Source organism: Mauremys mutica, chromosome 8 (assembly GCF_020497125.1).
Source record: "Mauremys mutica isolate MM-2020 ecotype Southern chromosome 8, ASM2049712v1, whole genome shotgun sequence".
NCBI classification, from domain to species: domain Eukaryota; kingdom Metazoa; phylum Chordata; order Testudines; family Geoemydidae; genus Mauremys; species Mauremys mutica.
The window spans coordinates 33,208,115-33,227,707 of record NC_059079.1 but is presented as its reverse complement, the minus strand read 5'-3'; the positions used below and the strand labels follow the sequence as shown (position 1 = coordinate 33,227,707).

General features: G+C 41.3%; 1 protein-coding gene across 12 annotated transcripts in view; it reads left to right on the top strand.

Annotated features, from left to right (window-relative positions):
* Positions 1-13,796: 13,796 nt before the first annotated feature.
* The window catches only part of TGFBR3 (transforming growth factor beta receptor 3), a 184,620-nt gene continuing 178,823 nt past the window's right edge, over positions 13,797-19,593 (top strand). For 11 of the 12 annotated variants that reach the window (XM_045026560.1, XM_045026571.1, XM_045026568.1 and 8 more), the window contains exon 1: positions 13,797-14,037. The gene's annotated coding sequence lies outside the window, so the exon portion shown is untranslated. Of the gene's footprint in view, positions 14,038-14,222; positions 14,501-19,593 lie in introns of those variants that run through there. The other variant, XM_045026561.1, reaches the window with a different exon arrangement.

Sequence of the window (19,593 nt, the reverse complement as noted above, 5' to 3'; positions counted from 1 at the left end):
GAAAAGAATCCTCAATATATATAAAGCAAAAAAGAAAAACCCCAAACCATGCTAACTGATAAATCAAGATTACTGCTTACTTTCAGGCTTTATTTGCATCCCCTTTTGGCCCCCTTTTGTGTATTATAGTAAATTTCTCTAATCTATTCATTAAGGACCAAAACTTGATCCCACAAGTAAAACCTAAGTAAAAGAGCTTTGCCTGAAAACAGTCAGTGGGATATACATGAAAAGATTTTAGCTGAGATATTTACCACTCATGCAAAGAATTCAATTCGTAATATGGATTTCAGTTTGCAAGGACGCACACATCTTTCAGTTTTAAGACAACATTTAGTAATGTAGGTCCCAATGTTGTGCATGGAGACATTGAATACTGTTCCAACATGTCCACATCCTGCTCTGAATTCAAGTACAGAAAACTTCCATGAAGCTTTGCTTCTATGGCTATTGAATCCTAAATTATTTACTATATAGGCTTGAATTTAGAGAAGGTCATGTATATATTAGGAATTTATTTTATACAGTCGATTGTGTTAGTCCCCACTAAGCGCAAGTTAAGTCGGCGGAGTGCGTTCTGAAGAAATTACAATTTAGCATGGACTTATCATAGAGCGTGCACTGTGGATTAGGCTTTAAACAGACAGTCTCCACTGCCATTGGGAATTCTGGGTTGAATCAACCAATGCCTGATTGAGGCAAAAGCAACATTGTTGTGGGTTGGTTTTGAGTACGCCGTTATTTTTCCTCACCGCGCATAATGCAGACAATCGTTTCGCGCCTTTTTTCCCGTGAAGATGGCAGTTCATAAACTGCTTTCAGCAGATATTTAAAGTAGGACTGGCTAACCATCATCATAGGACCGCTTATGGTGCAGAAGTTTACAGGCTCTAAAACTGCTGCACATGAAACCACCTCACAGAGTTATCGTTGAGTTTGTTTTTCTATTCTCGTGAAGTCTTCAACAGCATCATCCACCATTCTGCTGCAACTCTGCTCTCCTGCTCATGTCTCAAAGTGAATTTCTTCATGTTCTCAGTCATGAGGCCTCACGGGAACATGGGCCCTATTCTCAGGAATGTGCGCAGTGCAAACCGTCATCATTCCACCGCTTGCTTCAACTCTGGAAATTCCTGCTGTCCTGCAGGATTGCAGGCAATCATGACTTTAGGAAAGAATCGCCGCTGCTTAGTTTTGAGTTATTAGTAAACACCTTTTTTGGTATGGCTATCCTAGTATGTTCAGAAAAACCTGCAATAAAGATGCCAAATCTTTGACAGCGCAATCACAATAGTGATGGAGAATATGGACACAATTGATTATTTTCCCAAAGCATGGGCCCTGGCAATTTGTATCCATTGTTTTGGAATTTCATGACTGCAGGTTATTTCCCTCATGGAACACTGATCTCTGGGACCGGAAAACATGCTAAAACTGGTGGGCCACGGGGACTAGTGTTGCTACATCTGGGCGATTCCAGTGCTGCAAAACTTTCGACCATGGGTATACTTTCCACTGATTTAATGTGACTTGCTTTTCTCTGCCCTGAAGCACAAGAATACCAAGATGAGAGCATCCCTCACCATTGAGAAGTGAGTGGTCTGGAACACCAGACAGCAACCGGTCAGTCGGGAATCAATTTGGAGTGGGTAAATCTACTGTGGGGACTGCTGTGATCCAAGTAGTAAATGCAATCACTGAGCTGCTGCTATCAAGGGTAGTGACTCTGGGAAATGTGCAGGTCATAGTGGATGGCTTTGCTGCAATGTGATTCCCTAACTGTGGTGGGGCAATAGACGGAATGCATATCCCTATCTTAAGACATTTTTTTAGGAGCTACATAAACCGATGCGTAAATTACTTTTTGACATTTATATGACGGATGAAATATAAATGGGACATTTCACCAACCATCCACGTGGGATGGCCCATATATTTCAATGACGCTCGTGTCGTTCAGGAAGTATGCCTACTTTTACTGTTTTACAACGGCATGCAGCAATGGGAATTATTCCCAGACCAGAAAATAACAGTTGGGGATGTTGAAATGCTAAAGTAGTATTATGAACATCCTTCATTCCCTAGTGTGGTTTTTTTGCCTATGGTAGAGCCATTCTGTGAAGCTCTGGAATAGACTTCCGAAGGAGACTCTGGAATCACCATCGCTGGAGGTTTTTAAGATTAGGAGTATTTTAAAAACACCCATTTTAGAGAACATGGGTAGACTCTTTCACTTGGTGAACCTCATCACAGTGGGCTGGAACATTACATAGCACATTGTTCGAGATCCCTTCCAACCCTACATTTTAGGTCGCATTTTGATTCTTATAATTGAGAACTGCTGAAGTCAGTGATATGAGAGATCACACTGCGTTCAGGGCCGGGCAACCAATAATTATTCGGGTAAAGTTTTTGAGGACTACTTAATTCCTACACAAATTGTATGTCAAACTCAATATATTATATTAATTGTTTTAAATCACCAATTTTAATCATGATTTAAATCCGAAAGCAGGAAACAGTGATTTAAATCAGTGATTTTAATTGTGATTAACTTTTATAGCTATTTTCCTAAAGAAAGGTTCATTCTTATTGGTTGGTAACCATTAAAACATGTTGATTTTCAACTAAATATAGCCTTTAGACTAAATGTGGTGCTGCTTTTTGCTAACTAGGAAGATATACTGCATTTATACACATTTATTTAAACAGGTATGTAAGTTAACTTACATTTATTCAGTTTCTTAATTTTTTCATTTTTTATTATGTTGGAAAATGGTGAATGATGCATTTACTAAATGATTAATTTGTTTTTTACTTGTGTCAAGTTCTATTAGGATGGAAATTCAAATTCAATTAAAAATGCACAAAACTAATTTTTTTTAAATTAAATGACACTATTCTTATGTGCTGGATACAGAAGAAAAAAGTTAATATCCAAACATGTATTGCATTTAAAACTAACACTTATTAAATAAAGGAAGTGTTGTCTGCAGTTACTGAATGTAACTGATTTCTGGTTACTACCCTCCTTCAAGATTTTAGAACTAGTCGATCTCATTCTCTCACACCTAGTATTTATTCATAGAATGGATGAGGAAAACAAGCTTTCCTGTTTTTCCAACTCCCAATTGGTTTCTTTACTTTGAATGAACTTGTCATTAAAGTAAACTAGTTGAATAAACTGAAACAAAGAAAATATTTTCTGTGCACCTGCAGAAGAGGCTACTACTGTCAAAAGCTGGCTTAGCGCTTCAAGTAAATTCTGGTTACATGTGCTTAGCCAGTGACTCTACCAATTCAGTATTCTGACTTCCTTTAAAATTTGGCAGAAAATATCATAGACTATCATAGAATATCAGGGTTGGAAGGGACCTCAGGAGGTCATCTAGTCCAACCCCCTGCTCAAAGCAGGACCAATCCCCAACTAAATCATCCCTGCCAGGGCTTTCTCAAGCCTGACCTTAAAAACCTCTAAGGAAGGAGATTCCACCAGCTCCCTAGGTAACCCATTCCAGTGCTTCACCACCCTCCTAGTGAAAAAGTTTTTCCTAATATCCAACCTGAACCTCCCCCACTGCAACTTGAGACCATTACTCCTTGTTCTGGCATCTGGTACCACTGAAAACAGTCTCGATCCATCCTCTTTGGAACCCCCTTTCAGGTAGTTGAAAGCAGCTATCAAATCCCCCCTCATTCTCTTCTGCAGACTAAACAATCCAAGTTCTCTCAGCCTCTCCTCATAAGTCATGTGCTCCAGCCCCCCTAATCATTTTTGTTGCCCTCCGCTGGACTCCCTCCAATTTTTCCACATCCTTCTTGTAGTGTGGGGCCCAAAACTGGACACAGTACTCAGATGAGGCCTCACCAATACCTAATAGAGGGGAATGATCACGTCCCTCAATCTGCTGGTAATGCTGCTACTTATACAGCCCAAAATGCCATTAGTCTTCTTGGCAACAAGGGCACACTGTCGACTCATATCCAGCTTCTTGTCCACTATAACCCGTAGGTCCTTTTCTGCAGAACTGCTGCCTAGCCATTCGGTCCCTAGTCTGTAGCAGTGCATAGGATTCTTCCGTCCTAAGCGCAGGACTCTGCACTTGTCCTTGTTGAACCTCATCAGCTTTCTTTTGGCCCAATCCTCTAATTTGTCTAGGTCCCTCTGTATCCTATCCCTACCCTCCAGCGTATCCACCAGTCCTCTCAGTTTAGTGTCATCTGCAAACTTGCTTAATATGTACTGCTTAATACTATTTTTGTATTTAATTTAAATTATTTTTGTATATTATAATAAGGTTAGACCTTAACATAGCTTGTCAATTCCAATTTAAGTTGGATAGGTTTTATTTAAAAAATTCCCGTATTTAATTTAAATTTTAAAAATCTGATATTTTTTATTTAAAAACCCCCAAAACATCAATTTTCATCCACCTGATCTGGGTTATATAGAGCTTGATCCTTCAAGTAGCTGAGCACTCTGGCCCTGATCCAGTAAATCACTGAAGTATATGCTCAATTTTAAATGTGACTTTACTGACTTCTCATTGACCTTGGAGGCATTGTTTATGTGCTTAAGTGCTTTGCTGGACTGGCGCTAGCACACTCAGCACCTTGTGGGGCAGAGATCTTATACAGGGCCAACAGCATGCAGAGCATTTTACCAACATGCCTGAAATCAAAGCACTTGATATCTGCTTCCACAATGGTGTAAATCTGGAATAACTCCGTTTAAACTGATGGTATTAAACTGGTGCAAAACCACTGTGAGATCAGAATCCAGGTGCAAGTTCTCTGCCCCAAACCGTTCACATCCTAAATCCTTTTAAAATATCAGATGGTTCTACTATACAAAACCTATGGAAGATCGCACTTGGAGTATTGTGCCCATAGTACCAGGTATCAAATTTTAAAACTAATGTTCACATTCATAAAAAAAGTGAAGAGAAAGGCTAGAAGGTTTCTCTGGAGATTGGAAGGTCCATAATACAAGGAAAGACTTCAAGATCTGAATATGTTCAGCACTGAAAATAGAACAGTGATAGGTGACTTTTCAATTTGATTATAGTATAAAAGTATTTCAAAGAATCATATCATAGCAGGCCTTGAAAAAGCCAATTCTGCGTAGAGCACTGTGGCCATGATCTGAAGCTGGTAAATGATAAGGGCCCAGTCCTACAAACTCTTACTTCCATGAGTGGTCCTTATTTCTGTGAGTTACTCCCACTGATTTTAATGGGACTATTTGTGCAAGTTACAGGATTGGGCCTGAAAAATTTCGAAATTTATATAAGGGCTAGTTTCTTCTCCCAGAAAAAGAACATGGAATTGAAACTAGTAATTTAAGATAAGGACTGACATTTATTTAGGACCTAATTCTGCAATGTGCTGAGTGGTGCTTGCAAAGGTGAACTGCCACAACTTTCATAGACTTCAATTAAAGTTGAGGGCATGCAGCATCTTGTAGGATTGGGCCGAGTGATTATAAAGTGAAATAATTCAGTCATGTCCTGGACAAAAAGTGCATAACCACTGAAGTAGCTAAGTTTAAAAATAAACAAAATGTAAATTACATATGTTTATATGTGCTCAACATCTGCCAAGATTTAACATGAAATCTAAGATTACAGGAATTTTCTTTGGTTTTAGTAGGAAATTAGGTATTTCCTATTTACTCTGCCATGAAACTAAAAAAATAAAATTAGCCATCAGACAAGCTGTTCACTTTAGCTGCATTTCACTATAACACAGGGGTAGGCAACCTATGGCACTTGTGCCAAAGGCGGCACGCAAGCTGATTTTCTATGGCACTCACACTGCCCGGGTCCTGGCCACCAGTGCGGGGGGCTCTGCATTTTAAAATAATTTTAAATGAAGCTTCTTAAACATTTTAAAAACCTTATTTACTTTACATACAACAATAGTTTAGTTCTATATTATAGACTTATAGAAAGAGACCTTCTAAAAACATTAAAATGTATTACTGGCACACGAAATCTTAAATTAGAGTGAATAAATGAAGACTCGACACACCACTTCTGAAAGATTGCCGACCCCTGCTATAACATTTTTCAGAATCTTCATTCATTGAACTCTGGGGCAGCAAGTAGTTCCTGACAGGCTGGACTTCCTGCCACAGTTTAGGAATTCCTTGTCCCTCAGCACACCTTCCAGGTCCCTTGCTCTGGTGAGCTCTCCTGCTCAGGTCTCCTGGAAGCTCTAAAAATCACCTCATCTGAGCCCTGGTAACCCTTTAGCAGGCTCCGAGTCCTTAGCTAATTAGCTACTAACCAGCCACCTCAGTATTTGACCATTTCCAAGTGGGTCTGAGTTGGCTAGTTCTCCCTTTATAGGGGCCTGTCACAAGTAAGCTGGTCTGTGACTCCCCTTACAGGACCAGCCTGCCAGGGCTGGATTTAGGGACAGGTGACCCAGGTACCACCTGGGGTGCCAGGCTTGTGGGGGCGCTGGGCTCAGGGTGCTCTTTTTGTTGTTAGTGACAAAAGGGAAAATAGAACGTTTGAAGTAAAATGTTATAGGTATTCCATATGTGGATTCATTTTTTACTAACCTCCTAGAATATTCTGGACCTTTGTAAAATCTCATGGAACCTTTCAGACTTTCTGAGAACTACATTTTCCTTGAACCTCTTAGAATGTTGTCAGCTATGCTCTCACGGGCATATAAGGGGCGGGGCGTTGCCAGTCAGTCCGTGAGATATAAGAAAAGCCTGGCCTACACTAAGCGTTTAAACCGGTTTTAGGAGCGTTAAACCGATTTAACGCCACACCCATCCACACTAAGAGGCCCTTTATATCGGTATAAAGGGCTCTTTAAACCGGTTTCTGTACTCCTCCCTAACGAGAGGATTAGCGCTAATATCGGTATTACCATATCGGATTAGGGTTAGTGTGGCCGCAGATCGACGGTATTGGCCTCCGGGCGGTATCCCACAGTGCACCACTGACCGCTCTGGACAGCAATCTGAACTCGGATGCAGTGGCCAGGTAGACAGGAAAAGCCCCGCGAACTTTTGAATATTTCCTGTTTGCCCAGTGTGGAGCTCCGATCAGCACGTGTGGCGATGCAGTTAAAAATCAAAATAAAGAAAGAGCTCCCGCATGGACCATGCGGACATGATTGCTGTAAGGGCAGGCAAATCTGTTCTATCAGCGCTCCGTTACAGAAGACGAATTAAAAAACATTTTTAAAAAATCTCCAGACAGACGCCATAGCAGGGACTCAGCGCACTGCTGCGTGACAAGCGTAACGGAAAGCCAAGGAATCAAATGGACGCTCATGGACTGGAGGACTCAAGCTATCCCACAGTTCCTGCAGTCTCTCTGAAAAGCATTTGCATTCTTGGCTGAGCTCCAAATGCTTCTAGGGTCAAACACAGTGTCTGCGGTGGGTCAGGGCATAGCTCGGCAATTTACGCACCTCCCCACCCACCCCCAGAAGTGAAAGGGAAAAAAATCCTCTCTTGACTCTTTTACATGTCACCCTATCTTTACTGAATGCTGCAGATAGACGCGATGCTGCAGCACTGAACACCAACATCCTTGCTCCCACCCCGCCATGGGTGGCTGATGGTGCAAAACGACTGGTACCCGTCCTCATCATCAGCCTGTTGGCACATGGGGCAGTGCAAAAGGGCTGGTAACCATGCTGACTAGCATCCGTCAGGTCGATCAAGGGCGCCTGGCCCTAATTTTTCCTGGTAGATGGTGCAGTATGGCTGATAACCATCGTCGTCATAGCAACAGGGGACTGAGGTCTGTCAGCCCCCACCCTTCATGTGTAAAAAAAAGATTCAATTGCCCCTGGACTAGCAGAGGGATGCTGGGCTCCTCTCCTCCACACTCCTTACTGTCCTGTCTGGACTATCATAGCAGCTGGAGGGTGCCTTCCACTCATTTCTCACTAAAAAGTCAGTGTGTCTTCTTCCTGCATTCTTTATTACTTCATCACACAAGTGGGGGGACAATGCTACGGTAGCCCAGGAAGGCTGGGGGAAGAACGGAATCAACAGGTGGGGTTGTTGCAGGAGCACCCCCTGTGAATAGCATACAGCTCATAATTTCTGCAGGATCTGACACAGAGCAGCTGTGCTCTCTGATACAGTGGTTCTCTAGTACACTTGCCCATATTCTAGGCAGGACTGATTCTATTTTTAGATACCAAAAAGGAGGGATTGACTCTGGGAGTCATTCCCAATTTTGGCTTTTGCGCCCCTGGCTAAGAGCAGCCAGGGGCACTTATGACAGCAGCAAATGGTGCAAAACAACTGGTAGCCATGATCATCTTTTTACCAATTTATGGATTGGTAGATGGTGCAGTATGGCTGGTAACCATCTCTACTGTCATGCAAAAGCAAAAGCATGCTGCTGTGTAGCGCTGCTGAATCGCCTCTATCAGCGGCATCTAGTACACATACGGTGACAGTCACAAAAGGCAAAACAGGCTCCATGATTGCCATGCTATGGCATCTGCCAGGGCAATCCAGGGAAAAAAGGCGCGAAATGCTTGTCTGCCGTTGCTTTCCCAGAGGAAGGAGTGACTGACGACATTTACCCAGAACCACCCGCGACAATGATTTTTGCCCCATCAGGCACTGGGATCTCAACCTGGAAATTCCAAGGGGCGGGGGAGGCTGCGGGAACTATGGGATAGCTACGGAATAGCTACCCACAGTGCAACACTCCAGAAGTCGATGCTAGCCTCGGACCGTGGACGCACACCACCGATTTAATGTGTTTAGTGTGGCCGCACGCACTCGATTTTATACAATCTGTTTTACAAAACCGGTTTATGCACATTCGGAATAGTCCCGTAGTGTAGACGTACCCAAAGAAGTGAAGTGAGAGCCCAGATGCGATATTGTGAACCTTGTTTTATTGTGTAATTGTGAAAGTGTACTTGTGTTTTAAGACTTGAAGAGTATAAGTAGCGACTAATAAAGGACCTATTTAATGAGACACCAGAGATATCTATCTACCCCTATCTATGCAACAATATACATTAAATACTCTTACTTCTTTTGCCATGTTTAACAAGTAACGTTTGATGACTTTCTACGACTGCGGAACATAGACTTTTGCTGTTTTATCGCTTGAAAATGCCTTGGCCAGTCTTTGGATCTCTCTGCTGTTGCTCTGTCTCAATTCATGAGTGCAAAGGCGAGAAAAGCAACCCTTTGAACTAAAGGATTAGGGTTAACATTCTAAGACTGTCACATACTGTAACACTCTTTAATACTGGTCCAATGTCCTGATGTTACTATATTTCAGTTATTTTTTAAATTAAAAAGTTTTTATAAGCTTAGAGGAAACAATTTTTTTATTTGCTTATATATGGCATGAATAAATACAGATTTAAAGATCTTGCATACAAATTTATCGCCTTATATGACAGGGCTAAATTGTGCATCCAAGTCATGAAATGGGCTATAAATGCAATAAAAATAAGGTATTCAAAAATTTAAGCAATGGAGGGGGTGTACAGAAGATGTTCTTTGTCTGAGGTGCCATTTGGCCAGCCCCAGTGACAAGCACCTTCTAAGAGCCGCTCTGTATCTTATAGAATTGGGCACAAAGGGTCTAATTCTGTCTCAGTTGAAAACAATGGGAATATTACTATTAACTTCAAAGGGAACAAAGGCATGTTCTGCCCTGATCCTGCAATGACTTGTACACGTTTCACATACCTCACTAGTCCATTGATTTCAATGGAACCCTCACATTGGTAGTTTTAAACACGTACAAATCTTTGCAGAATTGGGGCCTACATTAATATCTAAAATAAAACAAAACACCTTCCTTTTTCTTTAGCTTGATTTCATATCTAACCAGTATTATTCAATTTGAATATGTGGATATAAGTAGACACAGAATAAACTTCTAAAATAGCAAAGTTTGCATTTCAGAGTTGCAGTATATTACTTTTCCTCTTTGTTCAGGGACTTTCCCCACCCATACCTCTCTGTTACACACACAGAGTCTGCAACCTGGATGTAGCCTGAAACTGATAAGATAGGGGCATGTCATGTTCTAACATGCAAAACTTTCCAAACAGTTACAAAATTAATTACAAAAAGAGTCTAGGTGGGTTGAGGCTGACAGGGAACAGCCCCAACTTTTGCTTTGCCTGTTTCTGCAGGTTTTATAAGATTACTTACTAAATTGTTTAATCTAAAGTGAGTATTCATGACTGCAGCTGTAGATTCACTTGATAAAGTACCACTGAAATACAGAGTAATTTCAGAGAATAAAGATTTTGGGCCTAATTCCAGGAGGTGCTTAGCAGTGCCACTGAAAATGAGTGATTGGCACCTCACAGGCAGGTGTGATGTATGGTTTGTGCTGCAGGAAGCAGTGAATTAGTATTTTTAAGAGGCAGAGCCGGCTCCAGGCACCAGTGAAGGAAGCAGGTGCTTGGGGTGGCCAATACAAAGGGGCGGCACTCCATCTGATATCGGGGCAGCACCTCTGATAAAAAAAAAAAAAGCCGATCAGCGGCACTTCGGCGGCAGCTCAATCGCGCTGCCAAAAAGGAAGAGAGGGAGTGAAGGACCCGCCGCTGATTGAGCTGCCACCGAAGTGCTGCCAATCGGCTCACACCGCCCCCCCTGCTTGGAGTGGCAGAAAAGCTGGAGCCGGCCTTGTTAAGAGGAATAGTAAAATGGGGGAGGGGTGGGACAGGAAGGGATAAAAGACAAAACAGTAGAGCTAGTGGTAGTAGCAAAGTATTTTAATTGCAAATTGAAATGTGTAGGCTGATCAATTGTATTCAACCAATCATTACAATTCCCTGAAGGAGTCATAGGAACATGCGTCTGATGAAGTGGGTATTCACCCACGAAAGCTTATGCTCCAATACGTCTGTTAGTCTATAAGGTGCCACAGGACTCTTTGTCGCTTTTTATAGGAACATAGGATTTGCAATACAGGATCAGACTACTGGTCTCCACTGAAGTCAAGGTGCTTAGCGTGCTGCACAAACAGTTACAACAATTACAATAGTAAAATAGATTCAATAGATAAACCTTTCTAAAAGCATCCTAAAATGCCACTCACTTCTCTGTAGCTTAGTTTCGCCATAGGTACATTGAAAATGATGATATTTACTTGCTTGGGTGTTGTCAGGAATCCGGCTCAGTTTTGTGCTCCCCGAAGTTAATGGGAGTTTTGTCAATGACTTCAGGGGGAGGAGGAGCAGGCCCTTAATTTGTTAAAATTTGTAGAGTGCTATATGTGCTAAGTATGGTGATTATTTTTAAAGGGGAAATTGGGGAATGGACACTAGAGCAACATAAAGCAGCCTTTACAGACCCAAAAAATGCCTCAATAATTAATTCTCATAATAATTAATTGTCAGGGAGGTTAGTATTATCAAACCCATTTTACAGATTGGTAAAATGAGGCTTAAAGGATTCATCTATTATGAACCCTTACCTAGAGGTGGCTGAAATTTTTTTTGACAGAACAGTTTTTCATAAAAGAAATGCAGCTGTCAATAATCAAAATGTTTTGCAGGAACAATATTAATTTTAAAAAATGACAGGAAAATGTCTAAACCAATAATTTAAATGTCTTTGTTTTGATAACATCAAAATATTTAGTTTCAATAAGGTTTTCAATAATGTTTTGTTTCAACTACTGTTTTCATAATTTAGATTTTTATATATTAAAATATTAATTATAATAGATGTACACACTGTTAATATGTATAATCATATTTTAATATATTAAAAGTCTAAGTGAAATTAATTGAAACCATAGTCAAGACAAAACATTTTAATTGTATTGAAATATGTTTTTACCTTAACAAAATGAAACATTTTGACTTTTTAAAAATAAAACTATTTGATATTATCTAAACAAAACATTTAGATGGTTGCAAATCAAATTTCTTTTTTGTTTTGTTTTGCAGGAAGTTTCAAAATTTTAGCTTTTCATTCCAATTGGGAACAATTCTTCACCAAAATGTCAGAATTCTCCACAGAACGGAAATACTTGTTCTCAAACAACTCTGCCGTTAACTTTGCTGAGTTACAACAAGGATGAATTAGGCCCAGACAGGTTATGTCACTTACTGAAGGTCATGCAGTGAGTTCTTGACAGAGCCAAGTGTCGTGCCTTCCAGTCCAATGCAATTACAGTTAGCCCACTCCACTTCTGACTATCATTCTCATCTACTGTTCTGCATAATGAAAATACCTGATTCATTCTATTAATATGAGTCAGTTTGAAGGTTGTTATAAGCAGGAGGGAGACTTCCACCTATAAAACAAGGAACTTGGCACAGATTCACACATCTAACTTATAGAACACAATAGCAACCAACCATCTTCTCCTTTTCAAATTATTTTCTTTCTTGTAGCTATTACCATTGTTATGTTTTCCATACAGAGTTATAATGTACATGAAATTTAAATGTCCTGTTAAATGTTTGCCTACAGTATTAGCACAGAAAACAAATATTCAGCCCGTTTACTACAACAATTAATCTTCTAGCAGATTAGTCAATACACTTCATAGAGAACTTAGTGACCTAACATGGATCTAAAAGTGCCCTTAGGACATCCCAGCCAATCACTTTGTGACTTTATAATTCCTATGTCATCCTAAATTGCACCATGATACTTTGGGATCTGGGTTATTACAAGTATCAGAGGGGTAGCCGTGTTAGTCTGGAGCTGTAAAAGCAGCAAATAATCCTGTGGCACCTTATAGACTAACAGACGTTTTGGAGCATGAGCTTTTGTGGGTGAATACCCACTTTGTCGGATGCACTGGGTTATTACAGTGGATTAGGATTAGATGCATATGTCAGAGAAGGTTTTGTCCGTAAAATTCAGGGTTATGCAGCCCAAAATTAGTCAGCTGCAACAGGATACAACGGCAAAACTGAGTTTTTGCAGTACTAGGATGTGTTGGAGCCAATTTGTATGTGTGTGTGTAATAGCAGAAGCAACACTTGCACGTGTGTATGTAATAGTAGAAGCAACACTTGCTCTGTTTTATGATGGTGCTATTTGGCAGAATTCATCAGGATACAGATGCTGAATCTGATTTTTTTTTTTGGTAACGCTGTTGCACTGGAGTGCAGTAGGGTCCAGATTTATAAGATGCAGCAAGAGTGGTAATATTCTCTATTTAGGCAGTAGAATTTGAGAGACTGCAACCAATAACTGTCCGAATCCAGGAAGATCCACCGACAGAATCTGGATCCAGCTGCAGCAATATGACTAAACTAGATTTTCTTATTTTAATGTCAAAGGAGTACCTACATCTACACTTGTCCATTATTAACAGGAAGAACTAGCAAGGTAGGGCCCCATTAGCTAGATCTGGCAATCTTTTACCCAGATCTTGAAAAGACAAAGTTAAAATATCCCAAACTTGTCCTGGAAAAACTGAGCTGGAATGTTGCATAACGTGTCTGGGGTTTAAACCAAAGTAAAACGTACAAGACGAACTGCGGCCAGTGCGTCTCGCTGGAAGGAGGGACTGGTCCTCCAAGCAACACGCTGTGCATGTCCTGGCCTGAGGAATCTCCCAGCCCCGCACTCCGCTGCAGCGAGGAAACGACCCGCCCCGGGGCAGGGAAAAAGGGCGAAGAAGCGCTCGGGGCTCATCTATCCGCTGGGGGGGAGGGGCGCAGAGCGAGCGGGCCGGAGGGAGGAGGAGTCCCCGCCCCTCGCCCAATAGCAGGGCCGCTGGGCGCTGACTGACGCGGCCGAGCAGCAGGCCCCGCCCCGGTGCGTGTTGCTCCAACTTGCTGGGAGTCGCAGCCCGATGGGGTGAATCGCAGGGTTCTGGCGGAGCGGGTGGGCGCTTCTCTCCTCCTCCCGCTCGGGGCGACCAGCGCGTTCGCAGGCACCTCGGCGCGGCCCCTGCCGCGGCCCGTTCCGCCCGGGGCAGCCGGCTCCGGATGGCGTAGCCGGGCTGCAGCCCTGGAGCGCAGGGAAAGTGGTTGCCCGTTTCCTCTGCAGTGGCTCCGGGGGGTGTCCCGGGTTGACAGACCCGCTGAGAGGTAGGTCTGGGAAAGCCGCTGCCCGGGCCGGGCGGGGGGCCGGGCGGCCTCAGCAGCAGCAGCAGCAGCCGCCCGGGGGGCAGCGCAGGGGGTCCCTCCGCGCGCGGGGGGCGGGTGGGTGTGTGAGGCGCTGGCGGGCCGTTGGGGATGCTGGTTTGGCAGCCTCCCTGCTGCGTATGTCCGCGGCGCTGGGGCTGCTCGGCGCTTTTCCTGACTCCGCCGCTGCCCGTGACATCACGCCCCCGAGCAGGGCTTCGGGGGCGCCCCCGCCTCCAGCGGGGTGTGTTGGCTGGCGGCAGCCCTTCGGGGTGGCTGAGCGGGGTCCCTGCCCGGCGCACGCCCTGCGCCTGGAGCTGCGCGCCCTCGGGATGCCCCGCTCGGCATCATCCTAAGCGAAGAGGAAGTAGCGCGCGTGTAGTCCCGAGGAGGCTCCCCGCAAGTGCCTTCACCCTCCCTCCCGTGGGTCCGTCTCCTCTGGGTGTGGGTGTCTCTGCGCTTCAGCTGCGGGGTGGCAGAACCCTGATGGGAGCTGAGTCACAGGGCCACAGTATCCCCCCCCCTCCCCGGCCCGTTACACCCCTGACACGCTCGCTGTTCCCGAAGCAGGACTTGACTTCGTTGGAGCGCCTGGGAGTAATTAACGGCAGAATTTTGTGCTCTGACATTTAAGTTGGCCCTCTGACATTTTCTATGTAGGCTGTGAACTCGGGAAAAGACTGACTGTAGTTGGAGCGTATTGTCTTCTGTCACATTCTTTGCTGTTGTGCAAACATTGCTATTATTATTGGCATGATTTGTTGACCATGACTGTTTGATTCTTGGTAGGTTTAGATTTTGATAAACAAAAACATTCTTTTAAGCAGTAGGGACTGATTATCACTTACACTGGTGCATCCTATTGATTTTTAATTGGATGGTACCACTATAACAGAGCAAATTAGGGGCCTTATATTTAGCACAAACTTGGGTCTTGTAGTTTGGTAGTAAAGATTTTTTTTATTATTTTTAGTATTATTTGGGATTTGTTTACAGTTCTGTGAGTAACTTAGTGACTTTGGGAAAGTATTTAACTTCTTTGTGTATTTCTTTTCCCATACGTAAAAAGAGGATAATAATGTCCACTGCCTGGGTGGGATATGGATCAGTTCATTAATGTTTGTTAAGAATCAAAGACCCTGTAGATGGGAGAATGTTAGAAGTGCAAAGCACTGTATTTGAAAAAATACTGGAACTATGAGGCAGGCAGTTTTCCTGTTAAATGCTACAGGTGTTTTAATGCAAATTCTTTTGTTTTTCAGACCCGTACGTTAAAGAAAGCTACAGAAGTTTGTAGTCCATTAGTGACTGTATATAAAGACATCAGGTCAAATTCACTATTGATATAAACTGGAACTTCATCATGCCAGCAGTGAATTTGGCTTATGAACTTTCTAGTGTAGTAGTGCAGTGTATAATTTCACAATGTTTAGTGTTTTGGAAGATAGAACAAATACCAATGGTATGTCATTTTAGTAGAATTTCATTGATATAGTACAGAAAAAGATAGCTTTTTGGTTGTTGACACATGGGATTTACTGCTGCATATTTTGCAGTGAAAGTACTGCAATTCAGTAACTCCAGATTTGTAAGTATTTACTACTTCTGTGAATAACAATAATCAAAGTACTGCAATGTGTGCAATTAAAGGAGAGTTAAATGTAAGTAAAAAATTATTAGACCTTTCACAATTTCAGCTTCATGTATAGTTGCAAAGTTATGTCACTCGAAATTGAGTGGCATTGAGGGAGGTTGTGGTTGTTCTCAAAATAGCAAAAATCCTGACTAAGTTGTTAAATAGAAGGGGTGTTTCAAGCATAAGTTAAGGCATATATGTGTGCGCATTGCCTTTTTCCCCTTTCTGTCCTTGTGTTTACTTTCCATGGTAAACTCCATTATATCGATCAAAATGACATAATTCTGAATGACATTAGTTCTATAAATCATTATTATTAATTCATTTTAACTTTTCTATGCATCATTTTGTTCTCCAATAGGTGTCAATCAATATAATTTAGCTTTACGAGGAAATATTTTTATGACTCCTGTTTCTTGCATGCAGATAGTCATTGTAATCTGTTTGATAAAATGAAAATAGCTTGACTTTTCCCCCCCCTTCTACTCAGAAATAAATAGTCCTGTCACCTCTGTTTGAACATATTATTTACCTTTGTGGCTGGGGCTGAGGCTTGGATCTGAGGGCAAGCTGGCTGAAACTCAAACTAGATAAGATCTCGAAAATGCTAATTGACTGTGTAAATAGCAGAAGAAAGGCTGGAGATGACAATTGGCTCCCTTCATGGAGGAAGTGTGCCAACTTTTTGTTACTAATGTCCAAAGCCTCAGGGTCTGATTAGTCTAAAGATGAGTTGGAAGGCTTGGATAGTAGCAATGCTCAGGATTGCTTTTATGAAACACACACATGTTAAAAGTTGAACTACCCAGTAACTACAACTAGTGCAAAGTATATATTCTCATTTCTTTAGTAGCACTTATTGCAAAAAGTACCTTACCTACTGAATTCCAGGTACTGATTGGTTTTAACTAGAGCTGTATAAAAATGTTCTCAGCAAGAACTTTCATGAAAGTTTTCATGGAAAAATGGATTCTTTAGAACAACTTTCATTTAATCTCTAAAGTGGTAGATGGTTTGGATCCTGGCTACTGAAGAGATTGACCCTCTTTCTGGAAGATACTGCAGCTGTTGAAATCAGCTGAGGTGTATGAACTAAAAACTCCTTGGTTTAATCAGGAGAGGTTTGGGGTATATTGTTTGTTTCAATGAAGGGTCCTCAGTGCAGGGGTCTAGACTTGATGACCTCTTGAGGTCCCTTCCAGCACTACACTTATATGATTTCAGTTCTGGAACTTGCTTCCCTCAGTTGTTTGCTCAAACCTAAATTTGAGGTCTTTGAGGTCACACTTTTTAGAGTTTCTTTTGTCTCTGGCTTTTTTCTGTAAAAGTGGGGTTTAATGGGTGATGGGAAAGTTCTAGTTGTGAGGGGGTTCATGTTGGGCACTTGTGCTAATACACGTATTTGATTATTTAGCTTTTGGACATGTATCCAGAACTTCAGATAGTCAGTCAGATTATGTGAATAAAAATGTATTTCAAATGATCATGCCTCTTTCTTTTAACAAACACAACTTCAGCATCATAAGAACGCAAGGACTTCCATAGTGGGTTAGACCATGGTCCATCTTTCCTAGTATCCTGTCTCTGACAGTGGCCTGTACCAGAGCTTCAGGGGAGTGTACAGAACAGGGAAATTTGGAGTGATCCACTTCTGGTAGTCAGAAGTGGAGGGTCATCCTGAGCATGGGGTTGTGACCTGGATCATCTTGGCTAGTAGCCATTGATGGACCTCTCCTTCATTAACTTATCCTGTTCTTTTTTGAATCCAGTTATACTTTTTGGCCATCATGACATTCCCATGGTTATAATTGCCACAAGGTAGTTCTGCGTTGTAATTTTTCCATACTAGCTCGTGTTTGTATTGAACTTGCTGCTTATTAATTTCATCAGGTTACCCCTAGCTTTGGTATAATGTGAAAGGGTAAATAATACATCCCTATTCACTTTTTCCACACCACTCATTTTATAGACTTATATCATATTCCCTGCACCCCCGACCTCCCTTAATCATCTATTTTCTAAACTAAACAGGCCTAATCTTATTTTTCCCTTTTCCATTTCCTTGTCATGCCAAAACATCCTTTAAACATCAGTATTATCAAGTGATACCCAGAGGAATAGTGTTTGTAAATTAAGTGCAAAACCAGCAGGGGGAACACCAAACACTATTCATGTACGCTCTTCTAACTAATTGCAATTAGTTAAATTTGGGGGTTGTACTTTTAATAGTATTTCTTCAAAGGTGAACTGTAGTCCACAAGATAAAATTGCAGGGCTTTGATGCTAAGGCACTTTAACTTGTTGTGCTTTTCTGTCACTGTGGATTAAATTCAGCCTTGGCATTGCTGGCATGTTGACCACTGATTTGAATGAGAGTTATGCCTGCGTAAATTGTGCCAGAGTTGAATTTAGTCCACGTTTTAAGGTTTACCTAAGACGCACAAGTGAAATTGCTCTTTAAAAATGTTTGCAAGTTAGTATTCAGGCATTTAAAGTTGAGGGAGATTTTATGATAAATTGTTAAATGCATTTAACCTGGGCAATGGTATAACATACTTCTACAATGTTAGAGCTAAAGTTGTCAGGATTTCCACTGTATGTCACCAGGGAACTGAAGCTCCCTCAAAACCATTCCTACTGTTTAAAATTGCCATAAGATTTTTGCTACAGAAGGGAATATTTTTAAATACGGAAGTTCACCCTTTCATATTTAAGGGAATTGTTAATGTCCTTGACCCACTGTTTGCTTATTTTATCAAAGGTCAAACAAATGATTTTCCATTTTGGTCTGTACTGATCTGCTTGCTGGTTTCTTCTGTGCTATGAGGTACTTACTAAAAAAAGCATTATTTTTGATGGTCATATGTATGCTACACTCAGCCCTTACTGTTTCAGTAGGGTGAGTGAAACTTGGTGCAGCCAACTGGCAAAAAAACTTGGAGAAAACGGAAATTAACTAGAGCTTTTAAAAATATGTTTCTAGTACTTTATAATGTTTTCTTTGATAATTTTGTTGCCAAATACATATTTATCTTAAATGAATTATCTAGGTGCATACAATTTATCCAGAGTATAAATTTTTTTTTGTGGGCTGCGGATTAGAAATAGCTTTCCAGTGCATTTTTTTATATTGACCTTTAATTCTAAAAGATGTATGTATACAATAAATATGGGATTATTTCTTCCATAGCTCTAATATGTATTGGAATTAATAAATGTACACTAGCATTTAACAACTTCTTTAGTAGTATATTTATAGCTAAGCATACCTTAATCCACTAAGAAGTAGTAAAGTAGAAATTGCTTTTATTCCATAACTGTGGAAAGCCATCACAGAGATGTGGCGATCATCCAGTAGAGCAGTATTATGATAGCAGCAATTAGCTTTGTTCATAGCCAAACTGAAACAAATGTACACAACTCTGGAAGTCCTTTGGGGGATGGACATTGGAGTAGTTTCTTGGTCTCTTTCCATCCCAGAATTTCTTGTTTGCTTATTTCACAAGAGAGAGAATTTCTTAAATCATCATTTGTCATTGTAAGCAGGGTCCTTACGTTTTGCTGTATGCAAAATCTCTGATTTGTAAAGTTCAGCAGAGCAGACTCTTTTATAGTCCTGAGAGAGAAACTTTTTTAATTGGTAAGTTGTGTGCTAGTTTATGACAGCATTTATAATGAAATAAGTGTTTGGTTTTCTTGGGGAAACTGAGATATATCGGTATTGTTTCACATGTGCATGGCGTGACTGGTACTTCTGAATGGATCATTTTAATTATTATTTCTTTTGCCATTGCCAAAATTCATTCACTGCAATACAAGTATTTCTTAATAGTAAGTGTCTAACTTAAGTAATACAGGTGACCCAAGTTAGTTTTTGTGTTGTT